This window comes from Acipenser ruthenus, chromosome 20, assembly GCF_902713425.1.
Source record: "Acipenser ruthenus chromosome 20, fAciRut3.2 maternal haplotype, whole genome shotgun sequence".
Classification (NCBI taxonomy): domain Eukaryota; kingdom Metazoa; phylum Chordata; class Actinopteri; order Acipenseriformes; family Acipenseridae; genus Acipenser; species Acipenser ruthenus.
Window position 1 is genome coordinate 24,738,899 of NC_081208.1, and position 17,397 is coordinate 24,756,295.

At 38.1% G+C, this 17,397-nt stretch overlaps 1 protein-coding gene across 1 annotated transcript in view; it reads right to left on the reverse strand.

Annotated features, from left to right (window-relative positions):
* LOC117425577 (zinc finger homeobox protein 3-like) overlaps positions 1 to 17,397 on the reverse strand; it is a 136,691-nt gene that overhangs the window by 117,897 nt on the left and 1,397 nt on the right.

The window sequence follows — 17,397 nt, forward strand, 5'->3', positions numbered from 1 at the left end:
GCAGAAGACCAATTTCCAAAACAGACTTCAGTCTGCATCCCCATTATTGTTATCACTTCAATTACAATTATTATTATCACAGAGGTGGAATTTACATCAATTGTGTATTTCTTTTTCACACCTGTGTAAATTACCAGTTGCTGGGTAGAGCTTTGTTTAGATGTCTCCAGACTTGGATAAATCTACGTGTGCCATGCCAGCATGAAAACGCTTCACCAGGACAATAACCTACACTGCACCTGCAATTAAGGAATTCCAGGCAAGTGATGTTTGCTTGTTTTTGTCAAAGAGCTCAGACAATAGCGTATCAACTTTTAATCAAACACACATACAACTTGGGTCATTCTAAACCTCTGTAATCAAACTGCAAATGTGACCAGTAAAACACAGTCTACTCAAAATTTCTGCTTCCAGGTAACTAATCACTTCCTGTGCTGTAGGTCAGGATCACTCCACAATGGTCTAGCTGGTCTAGGAGTGTTTTGGTACCAAATACAGTTTCTTAATGACCAGGAAAAAATACAAAATTTTAAGTTCTACACACTTTAAATTGCTGCTCATGCAAATCAACCATTACATTGTTGATGTCCTCCTAGATTTAATACAAAATATTAGTTTATGTGCCAATCTATTTCTATTCAATAACTGCAAGAAGAGTAGAATAGGGTTGTTTTTCCATAAAAGCACACAGATGTTGCTGTAGGCCCTCTATTTACACAGCGTTGTCTAATGTATGATGGCATCTCTCCACATTCAATTCCACATATGTACACAGCAGGAGAATCAGAGGTTATCAAACTGTCGACAGGACAACAAGATGAGAGGAAAACGTTGTCGATATCTACCGGTTATCAATAGTAAATTAACTCTTTTGCCCAAAACTATACCAGACTGACATTACCACAAACGCCAAAGCGTCTTACATTATTCCACAGTTTAGCTGCTTGTGTGTGCAGACCTTGTTTACGATACAATATTGCAAATGTATCCTGGTGACGCTGGCTGCTTTCAAGACGATAAGGTACCAGCATTCCAGTACTGTGTGTGAATGGTTTGAGGAGCATGACAGAGACATTTCTAGCTCTTTGTGGAGTCCATACCACTTTGTGTGGTATACACACACACACACAGAAAATGATGTATTGTCATAAAGCTGGAGAAGGACACAAGAAGATTTCCAGCCATTTAAGTATCCCAATTTCAACTATTCTTTCTACTATCAAGAAGTACAAGACTCCTGGTACTGTCACAACGCTCCCTCAGTCTGGAAGAAAGAAGGTTCTTTCACCAAGAACAAGTAGAAAAATTGTGAGGAAGGTTAATAACAATCCGAGATTGACTGCCAAAGATATTAAAAGTTGGCTGCAAGTGGGACTGGGGTTTCCATTTTAACCATAGGTCAAATATTGCTTGGTAAAGGTCTCAATGATCACAGATCAAGGAAAAAGCCACTCTTAGGAAAACGTCACAAGGACAATCGCTTAAAGTTTGCAAAATGGATAGGAGTTCTGGTCAAAGGTTTTGTAAAAAGCTATTTGGTCATGCCGATAGTCGTTACGTTTGGAGAAAGTCTGGTGAGGCTTACAAAGAAAAGAACACCATACCTACTGTAAAGCATGGAGGTGGTAATATCCTTCTATGGGGCTGTTTTCCCTCTAATAGCACAGGAAATTTAGTTACAATACATGGGAAAATGGATTCCATAGCATACCAAAAGATACTGGCCAATCATCTGAAACCGTCCGCTACAAAACTTGGATTAAAGAGCAACTGGACATTCCAACGTAACAACGATCCAAACCACACATCAAAATCTACTCCAGAATGGTTAAGAAGAATAAAATCAAGGTTCTGGAATAGCCTAGTCAGAGTCCTGATCGAAATCCGATTGAGAATCTTTGGTATGAGTTGAAGAAGTCTGTGCAAGTCCTCAGAATTTGAATGAAATGGAACAATTTTGTGTTGAAGAATGGTCAAAAATCTCTAAAGAATCATGCCAAAAGCTCATTGACAAATATCCTAATCGTTTAAAAGAGGTTATTATTGCTGAAAGTGCCTCAACCAGCTATTAATTTAATTTTCCTTGTCAGGGTATGAACACTTTTTAATTGGCATTTTTTGAGTTTTTCCTCATCCACAAAAGCAAAACTTTTTCTACAAAAGATTCTTCCTATAATTATTTGTTTGAAAATGTTTTAGAAATTATAAATTTCCATTGGAGTATGTAAACTTTTGACTACAACTGTAATATATATATATATATATATATATATATATATATATATATATATATATATATATATATATATATATATATATATATTACAGTCAAAATACGGGAGAGCAAGTTCAATTCCAACCTCGCTGCTCAGAGCAAAGGAACTCGGCCCCTAATTCCTCAGCGATTGTAAACTTTTCTGTTGATATGCAAAGCAGTATGGATCATTTGGGTCCCTATGGCAACAGTGCCCCTGCTTGCAGAAATGTAATGATTAATTGTGGCTTTGATAACAATAGGCAGAATTGGTGTTCTGACAAGGGAGAGGGGGGATTCCTTGCAAGCTCCCTCCCCACTCCTCCCAACACACACACACAGACCCTTTTACAACTCCTGCTATTATTATTATTATTATTATTATTATTATTATTATTATTATTATTATTATTATTATTATTATTATTATATCACAACCGCACAATCGTCTCTCTTCATATATAAAACTTTATTTCACTTGCAGACTGACGCCTCCACTATACCCCCTTCGCCAGGGATATCAAAATGTAAAAAAAATGATTGTAAAGCCTTGACTATCACACTTTTTTTTAAATGATTTAACTTTATAAAAAAAAAAAAATGAAAAGATAAAAACACAGGACACATGGAAATCAGAAGTTGGAATCAGGCCTTCACTACATAATAAAAGTATATTTTTTTCCTTTTCTGTTTTCCCAGGACATCTGTGTAATTCGTGCAATCTAGGGTTAATGTTCTAAAATGTTCAAAGACGTGAAGGAAGCGAAACAATGGGATAATTCCAGCAGCTCACAAAGCGGCCTGCAGCGCAGCACACAGCCTCCCAATGTTAGCAGAAGCTCCTGCAGATGTTGCGACGCCCCGCCGGGTCACACAATCACAGCCATTTGCATTCCTGATGGAGGGAGCCCAGATCAGGGGCTGAATGCCTTTCACAACTTGGTCAGAGTTTGAGGAGAGAGAGAGAGAGAGAGAGAGAGAGAGAGAGAGAGAGAGAGAGAGAGAGAGAGAGAGAGAGAGAGATGGGAGGGCTAAATAAAGAAAAAAGTTTGCGTGAGAGACAGGGGGGGTAGAGGGAGAAAGGTGGAGAGAAATGGAGAAAGCTCCTGTTAAACCTAATCCAAGATGCTTCTCTGTTTCCCAAGACCTGAAAGGAATCATTTTTCTTCCCACTGTCAGCTATTAAGAATAGAGAGAGACAGAAAGAAGCAGCTGTTTTTGTAAGGGGCCAGAGTTCACGCTAAATCACTTGGGCTCTTTGATCCCCTGCTTCCTTAACCCGGTCACAAGTTTGAACCTCTCTATATCCAAGTTTATATCCAACAGAACTTTAATGGCATGAACTGCTGTACAGGTAAAGTACCAAAGCAGTGCCTCAACTTCAGTAAAAGTTCATTTTGCATGAGTGTTTAAGTTAAGGACACACTACTAATAATAAACTCTCCCTGCCTCCCCTACTCTCTCATTCTATGCCTCTTACTCTCTCCCTCCCCTGCTCTTTCATGCTGTTCCTCTTACTCCCTCCCTCCCCTACTCTCTCATTCTGTGCCTCCTTCTAATGAAAACCAAATTATTGAGGAATGCAGTTAGGCAAACCTCAGATATGGACTAGGTTGTGCAATTGTGGACACCATGGTCTTTTCTCAGTCATGTCTGTAACACAGATATCGGCCTTCTGTGGCTGGGAGACTAAATTTAAAAGCACAGAATGTAGTCTTTTTTCCCTACCTTCTGCTCTAAAACTTACTTTTCCTCAGCTTCAATTTATGCCCTCTTGTTCTACTCTCTGTGCTAAATTTGAAATAGCATCTTGCGTTAGCTTTATCTATACCATTTATGATTGTATAGACTTCAGCCGTCCTCTCTTTCACTTCTTTTTCTAGGCTGAAGAGATGTAATTATTTTAACCTTTCCTCATCGCCCATGTCATAGTCCTGGGATCAGCCTAGTTGTCCTTTTCAGTACCTTTGAGTGCAATGATGTCATTTTTTGTAGCGAGCGGTCCCAAACTGCACACAGTATTCTAGGTGGGGTCTAACTGGGCATTGTATAATCTCAGCATAACCTCTCTAGACCCAGGAAGAGCCACGTACTCCAGGGCTACAACATCAAAATATGACCAACAGATATACTGAGCTGTGTGATCACCAATGTTTGCGCAGACAACTCAGCTTGCTTGTTTGTCTTCAGTTTGTTTTCAAAGCGTATGTGTGATATGTCGTCATTGTGATCCAGCCAGAACACACTTGGAATTAAGACAGATTTCAATGAGCTTTTTCCTGGTTAAAATGTTTTTAAATAAACAAACAAACCAAGCAATACCAGAAGCATTTTCCTTCCTGGAGACTAGTAACAGGTCTGGGAAGACTGGGATTCTGAGATTTCGATCTTAGGGACAGCGAATCCTTTGGGTAATTAAGAGTATTAATTAAGCATGGTTATTCAAAAGTCCCAACGGCACCAAAAATTCAGACCATTATGATAAATGTCAGTATCTAGAGCTCTGTATATTAAAGTTTCAATTGCATGAAAAACAAAACTGGTAGAGTTATATCCCTACATCTTTCAAGGGCGTTTTGTATTATTAATGACCAAGAAACAATTCAAATGGGAACACTTCAAAATGCAGCTGCACTGACTACACTGTCGCTCCACTTCTGTTACAAATCCAAACAATCACATAATTGTATAGATTAGTACACTGTAACAGTTTTGTTAAATATCCAGGCAGATTGTCTTTTCTCTGTGAGCGCTGATGTTACAGCAGGCTGGTTAACAGATTGTATTTGTCAGTTAAAAGAGGTACTGTACCTTCATCCCTAGCCATCGGCTGCCCTATGGCTGTACAGTTAATATTTGCTTCTGTGTGCCAATAAATTTGCATGAGATTAAAATGTGACCTAAATGCATTTTTAACACCCAGAGTAATTAATTTAACATTCATCGGGGGAGAGAGAGAGAGAGAGAGAGAGAGAGAGCACAGTCTGATTTCTCTAACCAGTGGGAGCTTCAGTGATAAAGAATGGGAAGAACAATTAGCTGAAGAACAACAATGTGGCTCAGCAGACTAATTCTCAAGCCTTTCATCCCTTTCACTTCTGGAGGCCCGGGTTTGAAAGTAGTCACAAGCAAAATGAGTTTGTGGGTCGCCAGTGGACACAATTTGAGAAAGGCCCTGCACTGAATGGCAGGGGCTATACAGGTTAGGCTTGAGAGCGGTAAGGGGAGGCCTGTTGGCATGGTGTATGACTGCAGTCAGTGCCATTGCCCATCACCTTCTGTAGCACAAAAGCATCAAAATTAGAAAGTGAGGAAAACCATGAAACTACAAAGAAAATAAATTAGAAAAAGACTGGAAAGCACAAGCAGATAAACAAAAAACAAATGTGTGTTTCCTTGTTAAATAAAGAATAGAGAAAAAAAAAGAATATACAAAGATGAACACAAAAGGATGATCTCAATAAAAGAGCTGAAAATCAAAAAGCAAGGAAAGTCCAGAAGAGACTGGAATGTTGCCTTAGCCGTCGCCTCCTCCTCGCTGGCACAGACACAATTGGGCTGCTGTAATTAACCTGGCAATTGGCTGTTTTCATTTGCATATAAATGTGCTTACAAGCAAGTGTTAAACAAGCTGGCACAAGCCACAGTCATTAGCAGTGTCAGCTCCACCTCTCCCCTCTGGTGGTGGTGGGGGGGGGGCATGAAACCCCACTACCCAGGCAGGCCGAGAACTCCAACAGGGTCCACAACTGCGCATTTGGGCCTGTTCAGGATATGTTCTCTTTATCCGGGGTTTCCATATAAACTGATCTGGAGTAGCTAACAGGTAGTGCAGGACCCTTTTTGAGTCAAAATGAAAGAGAACTAGAAAACCAGAAAACCAAACTAAAGTCTACTGCAAAATATTTTTGAAGATTTGCTACAGACCTTTAAATTAATTCTTTAACTGCACCCCTCTCCCCGATAAAAAAAAAAAAAAAAACAACGGCAGTGTCAATATTTAAATTGAAACACGTTTTAAGAACTGGATTGAATAAACTCGCTGGCACTTTAAACACAGTGTAAATCTTGGTGTTGCCAATCTCTTCAACCCCCAGGGCTTGGTTTAGGCACTGATTAGCTGGCAATGCTAATGCGCTTCCATGTACAACTGCAGCATGTTAACAAACAGGCCTCTCTATTCAAATCAATTAGCAGCCTTACAAATTTGAGTAGCAAGTCTCCGCTGTAATCCAAAGAGGGCTGCCTCAGAGATGCTCCCAAAGAAAGGCAGAATGCACAGTGACAACAGACATGCTTGATACACAGACGCGGTTATTGTTCTACAGAGATGTATGGTTCAATCAGTGCTTCTTGTCGAGATGTCGGCCTGCAATGCTTGGCTGATGTGGGACAGTTGTAAGTTGATAAGAAATAAGGCCCTGTGTATAATACTTGATTTAGAGCAGATTTGAATGAAATAAATAGAAATCAGTTACTTAGAGGATTTATTATTATTATTATTAATATTATTAAGTTTAGTTTTGTAGTTTTTAAGTTCTATTTTAAGTAAAAACTCACTTGAAGTATTTATAAGGTAAATGTTGTTACCTTGTAATAGAACCTGTTACATTAATACACCTATTAACCGTCAGTATTTTAAATGAGGACCTGCTTGTGGGGGTAAAGGGGAGTTGGTTCGGTATGGATTTGTGGAGTTTGAGAACAAACAGAGTGGAAATGCTAGTGGAAAAAGTTGGGAGACCTGACATCAGTTTCACAGGTGATTTCAGTTACCTGTAATTCTGTATCACATCTTCCTATTGCAGCATTTACTTTTGTTTGGCATTTTAAAAAAAGGACAGAAAGAGGCAAGGAGGTTTATGCCTGCTCATCCCAGGGAGGGGATGGGGAGGCAAAGTCATCCTGGGGTCAACCCCACTGCGTCAGGACAAGACGCAGACAAATACGCCTGGGGTTCTCCACACTAGGATTCTGGTTAAATAAAAACACACACCAAGAACTGTGACGAAGAGCTTGTGAAAGACAGTCAACGTGCGCGCGCACATGAGAGAGAGAGGGGGGGGGGGGGGGTGAGAGCTGGCAACCCTTCTAATATGAAAGACCTAAACTAACCCCTCTAGGGAGGTCAGTAGCAAGCTTTCTGAACTGGGAGTATTTCCATAGCTAAGGATACTCTGGCAGCACCAGAAAGCTAGTATGCTTTAACTCAACTGAAATTACATGAATGGCAAAGGCATTTTTTTATATGGCTGCTGAAATAAATTGTCTCTAAAAAGTCTAAATATTTAGTAAAATCAATTGACAGTTGACGATATGGCATTCACCCTGGCAGGGCAATGTGGCTTTAACATAATATGATTTAGGCAGCTTGTTTAGCATGCTACTAAAATGTACGCCATTTTTTTTAGCATACTTCTGAAACCCACACTATGAATTCAGCCCCTACAAGGCTGTTGAATGTCAGACAGTGTGTTTGTAATCTGTTACAGGTGACACGCAAACACTCGAATGCCCACGTTTGTTGCCCTTATCCACTGAAACATGCACACAAACTAAATGATACACACAATAATTTTAGTCTCAATTTTTTAATTTTTTTTTAAAGACCGCAAGCACATTCAAATACAAGGTGAATTTAATGTAAAACATATTTCGGTGAGAAACTAAAATTAGCCACGTAACACAAAACAGCATTTTTTAAATTTTATTAGGCCAGTGTATAATGCAACCAATATCCTACTGGATAAGACATTGAAGATACAATAGCCATCTGGCCAAAAGTATTTTACATACTGCTACAGTAAGATGCATGTTTGTATGTTCCGTGTATGTACAGCTGTGATCAAAAGTGTTGCATCACCCTATAGAATTAACCAATTGAGCTTCATAAAGTCAAATGAAACCTGCTGAATACTGAATACTGTTACGATAACATATTGAATTACATACCGCTTTGTAGTTTTCCATTTACTTAACAAAAAAACTGACCAATTGAAAATTGTGACATTTCAAAATCGAACATGAAATAATGTACTATTATTATGGCTTCCAGTAGACTTTTTCTTGTTAAATAAAAGATCTAAATTATCTGCATATAGTTCTAGGCGATGCAAAACTTTTGGCCATAGCTGTATGTATGTTAATTCCAAAGGGAGGAAAATCCATATTCCATGGCTCCCTTTTGCCCCCCACCTTCCTCACTTGTAACACTGAAAGGGAGGGGAGCAGAGGGGGTGGGGGTGGGGGTGTTTTTGAAGCTCCGTACACAGTCAGTTCCCAGCAAAGCATACAATACAACATGGAGGGGGCATGTGTAAGACAAAACTGAAGCAGAAGGTTTGTTTGAATCCCACTGTCTCCCTGTGTGAGCGAGCGAGTGTGCGAGAGCTCAATGCTGCTGCTGCCCCTCTCCGAGCCGAGCTAAGTCTGACATCTACAGTCCTTCTGACTGGATTTCAGAGGTCTCCCAGTCTGCCTGCTGCAATCCCAGACAAACCCAAGAAGAGGCAATCCTTTCCCAGATGCTAAAATGTTATAATTTCATTGCTAAGGAAATGTCAGATGTAATTTGGGCAGGGCAGGGCAATTAATGTACAGTCTGTGAGACACCTGGCAGAAACCCCCAGTAAAGCTACACACAGGAGGGTCAGGGGACAGTGCCAATTAGACAGCAGCCACATGTCTATCCTTACTCTATGAACAATAAACAAACAATTGCATCTGAATGTATTTAAGATAAGGGTTTGTTTTTTGTATATGGATCGCACTGTTGCTGATATATAAAAGCTATAATATAGGTTGGTTTGCTGCAACCCAACCTATCATTGTATCCCCTACTCGAATATTTTTAAGGACTATTCGGATTTATTTGCGTATTAGTGTTACAATTAATGAAACAATGCGCTGCCAGTTTCACATTATTTTCATACTAGCAAACTTTTACTTCTGTTTAATGTGCTAAGGGAAGTGTACATAAACAAAGAAATGTACTTGCATACTCACTCAACTTTAATTATTGAAGTTGTAAAGTACTGACTTTCAATTTAAAAAAAAAAAGACGCTTCTGTATTTAAAATTCCCAAACATTTAGTTTAAATGCGTTGTGTGAAAACTGAAATATAGCAGGAGGATCCCTCAAGTTTATCTTTTTCACTGCTTGTTTTTAATATGGACATTTTTCATTTTTACAGTAATGCATTACACTATATTATAATTATATTTGAAAATATTGCAATACAAACCGACTGCTTGTTTTTTTGTTTTTTACGAAAGGTGTTAACAAGCACGACCAGTAGATCTGCCATTCCTATACTGGTATTTACTGTAAATATCTATCTTGTCACTGCTCTACTCAAATATATATTTATATATTTGTATACACTCCCATTCAAGAACACTGACCACAGGACAGTTAACCCACAGGTAGTAAAATATGTTCAATAAATGTAGGACAAGGGAAAGATGTGAGCTTGACTCACAGTATACTTACAAGAGACAATCCTAAACTGACCAAATTAAAACCCTTTTCAAAAACACTTCCAAAGCAAGATCATACTGTAATAAATATACATAAAATCAAACATCACAAACTTCCACACAGAACACACATTAGACAATTTCCACAAACCCATGGCCAGAAGACAAAAAAAATCAGTGTTTTTTTTGGATATTCACAGTAATTGAAATTGTATTTTCTCAAGACAATGACATGCATTATAAAACTGACAAAATAACTGTTTTGTCACTTAGCTGTCGTTGTACAGTATATATCTAAAGCACATCCACACATGTGCACGCACACAGCCCGACAACAACAAAAAGCCTTGGAAAGCAGCAGCACTTAGAGGCCATTTTATTGCTTTGCTGTGGTCAAGTGTGGGCCACCGAGCTCAATTCTCCCGCAACAATGGAGTGGGCTGCGGGGACAAAGGGGTTAGCCTGGCTTTTAACTGGCCTCCCAGAGTCCTCGCCACTTCAAACAGGATGGAGAGGGGATTGAATACTGTGGGCAAAAGAAAAGCTGCCAAACACAGTCCAAGCTGCTCTTTAAAAATAAAAATAAAATGATACACGTTTTAATAAACAGCTTCCTTCTGCTCAGTTCGACCGGCCTACGACGATTTGTCATTTTCCGTCAAGGCCCTATTTTTACTCACCCCTTCCCTAATAAAAGGGGGACCTTGCAACCTTGCAATTATTGTTTGAGCATAAATTAAGGAACACAAGGGCGCAGGCAGGAGCAAGGCCAGGACAAGGCGCTCGCCTGAATGGGGAGGCTAGGCAGAGGGAGGGAGGGCGCAAGGGAAAAGTGGTTGCACTGCTCGCCCAGCAGGGGACTGCTCAAGTCAGCCGCACATTTGCAAGTGAATCGCGCTTGTTGTTGGAAGACTTTTTTTTTTTTTTTGATGAAGGGGGCTCCGAATCCCTCTTTTCTTTTCTTCTCGCATTAATCCTGAAGAGGATAAGCTGTGCCGTACACGGAGAGGAAATGGCATGGGTCTGATGGGGTCCTGCATACCCACACTACATTCCAGCTCACAGGGCAGCCAGAGGAACACACACCAACATACAAAACCAACATACATGCACACAGACACAAATCAGGCATACAGGTATACATTTAAACACATCTTAAAGATACTGATACAAATTACAATGAACTACAGTCCCATAAACATGTAAATAATATTTTAAAACAAATAAATACTAATTATAAATACTAATAAATAAGAAATGTTTAATACAAAATAAAAACACTCACACATACTCAAATCAACAAAACACTGTTTTGCAAAGCCCCATCATTCATGGGCAGTTGTTTTATTATTGTCACTGGCCGTGTCCTCTTGAGATCCTCACTGTAAAATACTTTTTTAAAACACCCCCCTACCCCACCCCCTCCTTTAATGTCTGTCCTTATTACCCAGCCGAGCCCTGGCCTTGACAGGAACAGCAATCCATCGCGTCTAGTCCACCAACTGCCAAATCTAGGTTTATTCTCCATCACCACCCTCATTTGCATGGTACAAAAATTATCATGGTGGGTCACTATGCTTCTGGAAACATTATTTTTTTGGTCATACAATACCATAGCATAACATTCTTAGGAAAATAAATTACACATGTACATCGTATATCAAGACAATGACATGCATTATAAAACATATATGTTACATTTTAAGTTGTATATGTTGGGATAAGCTACAGTTTAAGCCTTTAGTTTCTAATCTACGATTGTAAATCGCCCTGGATAAGGGCGTCTGCTAAGAAATAAATAATAATAATAATCTGTAAAATTCGAAATCACTCCCTTACACCTCCATTTTTTTTACAGTACAATTCTAAAAGGCAAATCCAAAACATTTTTTTTTATTATCATTATTTCTAACTGCAGTACTATATTTAAAAATTCACTACCATTACATGTGTTTCTTCTAAAAATGTATATACAACAAAAATCCTCTTATTTATTAAGAAATCCTAAAAAAATAACTATGTTTAATATAAAATAAAAGGCTATACAATACATAGCCTAACAAATAAATATACAAAGGATTCAAATATTTACACACACTAATAATATACTTCTATACTAATTATACAGACACTGCAGTATGTACCTGTACTCAATGTATTTCTTTACTTGATACTGTACATTTCTCATGTACAAAAGCAGTGTTGTAAGCAGCCTGTATTGGTGAAGCTGCTGTGTGCTGAACTCAGACCTATGCTTTTCCTATGCCAGTGTCGCCCAAAAAAACCCTTTAAAGCCCCAGCCACATGTCGCCCATAGCCTCTAATGAGGCTGCATTAAAATCAGCTTGTACTTCTGAATTTTTAATGTTTTGGAGGTTCCAGTTACATAACAGACAAATACATAAATAAATGAATAAATAAATAAATAAAACTGAAATGCAGACTGAAGACAGGCTGATGGCTGGCTGGCAGTCACTGTTTCGCCCCCACCTGAATTGGTGTCAGAGCCACAGGGCCGGGGCCTCTGAGTATTGTCCCCGCAGCATGAGGTCGACAGAAAGAAGGAGAAAAAAAAAAAAAAAAAAAACACACACTCTCGACCAACTGTCTTTACACCCTCAATGTTTCATGCATTCCATCTTAAGGACGGAGGGGGTGGAAAGTTCATGGGGCAAGTCCACGCAGTCCTGCTGCAACAACAACCTCCCCAGCACAGGGCGCACAGGACCAAACATCAGGAAGACGGTTCAGCCCTAACCCCTCTACCCCCCATCCCACTCCAATGCTCACTGCCCCTCAAATATCATTTAAAATGTGACCTTTGAAAATCGATCAATCTGTAGGACTGATCATGCCAGCTGTTATTTATCACCCATTCATTTGATTATATATTGTGTAAATTATATGGATATATAGTCTACCCTAAAATATGCAGAAAAAAATAAGTGAATATTCAGTTATATTGTAATAGGGTATTGTAATAAAATACTAAAATACCTGAAGATAGAGATATAGATATATATAGATAGATATATATATATATATATATATATATATATATATATATATATATATATATATATATATATATATATATATAGACAGAGAGAATATTGTATATAGATTAACTGGTATATTATGAATTGAAAATATATATCTGGAGGAGGGACTGTTTCATATTTAGTTCCCTAAATGAAACAAATACAGTAGCATTTATTTCTAATATACTGCAAGGTATGCAACAGTGCAGCACTCTCATACAACACCAAGAGGCCTGCAGCTAGCAGTGTATAAACACACACGGTCTCACACTTTATACAAAATACATGAACTGTGGGGTAGATGCATTTAGCAGATTGGTATTGTATGTTTTAAAGAAATGCAAATACAGTAACTTGTTTTTTGTTTTTTCTTAAATATATAAACTAATTTTTTTTAAAATATATTTTGGATATGCTACAATATAGGGTAGGTATAGCACTAAAAAGCAGAATTATCTTTTTCAGATACACTTTAAAACATGAACATGGTAAGCTATCAGAAATGTTAAACGCAGCAGCGGTTTCCATTTTCAACCCTCCCCTCATACTTCAAGATTGTAAATCTAACCCCACAATGATTTAGTGATTATGAACACGATAACATATTGTGTAACAGCAAACCACAGTACTCCTGCCAACTCCACTTCCAGGAGATAAAGGAACAACGAGAACAAGTTTAGAAAAAAAAGAAGAAAAAAATTATATATTATAAAAAGTGTTGTTGGCAGAACAAACCAGCTCCTAGCAAAGGACAAGGCTTGAAAGCGTTGTAGCAGTGAACTTCACCAACCAGAGACAGGTAAAGCACAGTCTGGGAGAGCTGAGCGCAGGGCTGGACGAAATGCCCTTTTTAAAACAGGCCCCCCTCTCTCTGTAATGACAAGCCTGACACGTACGCTATTATTTTTCAGTTTGTAACAACTGGAATAACAGGTCGAGTCTGCAGTTGCTTGCATATTCAAAACCGTGGACTGTAACTGGATCCCCTACTCTTGCTGCTAAGCGGATAACTTTATTTTCCCCTCAACCATGAGCAAAGACTGCATCGGTACACTATGCTACTTGACTCTTTACTATCTCAGACCATGTGGTGCGTAAGACTGGGAAAAGGGAGAAGAAAAGAACAAAAAAAAGCTGCATGATTAAAACAAAAAAGAAGGGGTAAAGAGAGGCGTAAAAGGGAGGGAAATGAATAGAGGAAAAAGAGCGGTTGGACAGAAGGCTAATTTACCTTTACACCACCAACCAGGCCTACACACACAGCCATTCACTGAACTGACCTAACAATAACTAAAATTGTGCTTGTTAGGGTGGATATTGGCATTTATGAGATTTTTTTAATCTCAGGTAAATAGACAGGACACTTGCTGACTGAAGGTTGTATTTAAAAAATAAATAATTTAATAAAGACAAATAGCAATGGCTTTTGACCTTTCTATCTCCAGGCCATGGTTCTCCCACCCCACTCTCCCTTACTGCACTACCCATGTCTGAGCATCTCGATACGGGTTCAAAACACAGAGGCCCCCCTGAAGAGGCCTATATCTTCACATCTTTGCTTTTAGTATTGCTTTTATTAGACGTATTGTAATACTGCTTTTTTTTCTATTTTTTATTTTTTATTTTTTTATTCTCTAATTTCTGATTGTATATATATATTATATATATATATATATATATATATATATATATATATATATATATATATATATATATATATTAAATTAAATATATTAAGATGTTTGTAAATTTTACATTTAGGAATAGTAACATTAGTCATTGTTATGGTCATTATTAATTTCATCATCCTTTTTATAATCATTGTTATTATAATTCTCATTTGAAATCAGTATACAGCATAAGACGCTATTTCTGAACATGTTTTGTGCTCTGCTCCTAGTCACTTAGCAGACCTTTTACATATTTTGTCTGTCATCCTTATCTTTGAAAAATGGTCTTTCAAATTTTACATTGTATCCATGTGTAAAGCATTAATGTTACACAACCACAAAATGAGCAGTAATATCCTAAACGACTAATGAAAAACAATTAAAGAAAAACCACCTATTGTACACAGACAGCTATATTTGTATTTGCTTTTATTTGTGATAGAATCCATATCTCTAATTAGAACCAACAAGTTAAGATAAAATATGTGACCTACAGTAATACCTGATGTGAAGAATGGAGAGAGCTATTTTTTAATCTTCACTAAAGATTCCTAGTCACTTCAATAAGCCACTTATATAAACAGCAAATGTATACAGTATCCATTTTAATAATCACAAAAAATGCAATTTAAACAACTGAATGTAAAACACAAAACTAAACTTCTGCTACGTGTCTTGCCTTTTTAAAATACAGCTTTTTATTTTTTATGGCGTATCACAAAATGATTCAACGTTACGATGGTAAGAATAAAATCTAAAACATTATTGAAAAGGTAGGGAAAATGCAGCAAACATAAACTGAAAAATCAAAAAAATAATAAATCACAAACTCATCAATATAACAATGCATTTTAATTTTCATAACATTTAAAATGACTTTTTGATTATTATTATTTTTTTATTGCTCAGCTTCCTAAGTGCATATGTGGTGACCAGATTGTTAACAAAAAAATATATAACATACTTCCAAAAATACCTAATAAAAAATGTAAAAACATACATGCACATGCATATAAAAGCTGAAAATAACTTTTCTTAAACTACATTTTCTAAATGTTATATAAATAAATGAATAGACAATGCACTTCCCACAGCAAACTGAAAAGACTGTAATAAATTAAATTGATACTCTATTTTAATTCAAACAATAGCAATATTAATGATCTTCCAGTTGGTAGTATGCTTCTATTTTTTTATTATTATTATACCATTGTGTTCTCATTACTAGGCTTTGAACCAAAGAGCACTAACAAACAGATCCCTGTCTCCCTTTTACAGCTGAAATCGGAGGTAATAATTGCAGCGGTACGGGTACCACTAGATGCTGTATCCCTTTTTCTGTAATTATTAACAGCTCTGTGTCTCTTCCCAGCTGCTGTATTTTGAAAGTTATTTAGACACTGTAAAAGTACGGGGTGACTAAAGGATCTCAGCTGATATTGCTTTCCAGCAAAAGAACAAAAAAACAAAAACACATACACACACGCAAAGCCATCCAGTCTCCAGCACTCTTAAAACAAAAAGCCCTCCAATTGCCTATTCTCAAAAAAATGACGACTTCTTTCCTTGCCCTCAAGTTGGTGAATAATATTAAGCACATCATTTGCAACGAAGCAGAAGAACGCGCCATTGGCTTGACCACACTGGGGTTTGTAAGAAGATTCCTTTAGGTTTGGGTTCTTTTTTTGGATACATATGCTGGCCTGCCTGCCTGCCTATGTGAATGGATGACACCCACCCCCCCCCCTCCCCCTTTTTTTGCCCCTTTTGTGTGAGGCCAAGTTGTGAAGGTCCTGGAAACTCGCATTGTTTTTCTGACCTCTTTTCTGATCCCTCTTCTTTGCAACCCCTTGTTATTTGACCCCTTCTACCTCGCGCCCCCTCTCCTCTCCATCCCTCTGTATCTATCTATCTATCCCCAGGATGTACTGTCTCTCCATTCCTGACCCCTCAGATGCCTTTTTTCTATTTTTCTTTAAAGTATTTCTTCAATCTCACTGCTGCCTGTTTGCGGTGACCCCCTTGATTCCTTTTCTCTCTTCCCTCTGGCTGCTCAGCTTTCTTTCTTCCTCTCCCTCTCCCTATGTGACCCCTGGTCCCCTGTTTCTTGCTGTCTGACCCCCTGGACTCCAAGCCTCCCCCTCTCTCTCATTCCTCCAAGCCCAGGCACACATCACAATCCCCACTTGCAAACTGCTTCCCCTCAGCCATCTCTCTCTCTATCTCTACCTCCTCCAAAAACTCATCCCTTTCTCTGTCTGGAGCTGTATCTCTCCTAATTCTATCTCTTATCGATGTTCTGCTATTCTACAGTAGGTATATGTGTACGTATGTATGTATGTATGTATGTATGTATGTTTGTTTGTTTGTTTGTAGGGGGGGGTTGCTTTTCTTTTTCAACACTGTCTACCAGTCCCTATCTCCCAGGGACACCTCGCTCTCTTTCTCAAACCAGCCCTGCATGCATGCCTGTCTGTCTGTCTGTCTGTCTCTACTTCCTATTATCCCTATGTTACTATCGCAAGTCTCCTTTTTTGGACACCTTTGGTTTGTATTACATTTTTTTTTTTTTTTTTTTTTTAGTTTTTTCTTTTTTTTAGTGCACCCCACTAAAAAATTCCACGATTTATCCTCATTATTTTTTACGCCATTAACGTCGCTTTGTATTATTTTTATACAATATGTTACAATTATTATTAGTAGTATTTGTTTTTCATTCGTCATTTGACCTAACCTTCCTTCCGTTCTTAGTCAACATTTCATTCCAGTGTTCCTTTCTTTTTTTTAAGAAAATGTATTTTTCCCACTTTTTTTTTACAAATATAACCACACATTGTGTATGATTGGTAGCTGTTATTTCTCCCTAGACCTTTCCCCACGTCTGTCCTCCTTTTTTCCGCTCCCCACACTGCCTCCCTCACTCCCTCCGTGCTCGGCTCTGTGCTCTCCCGTC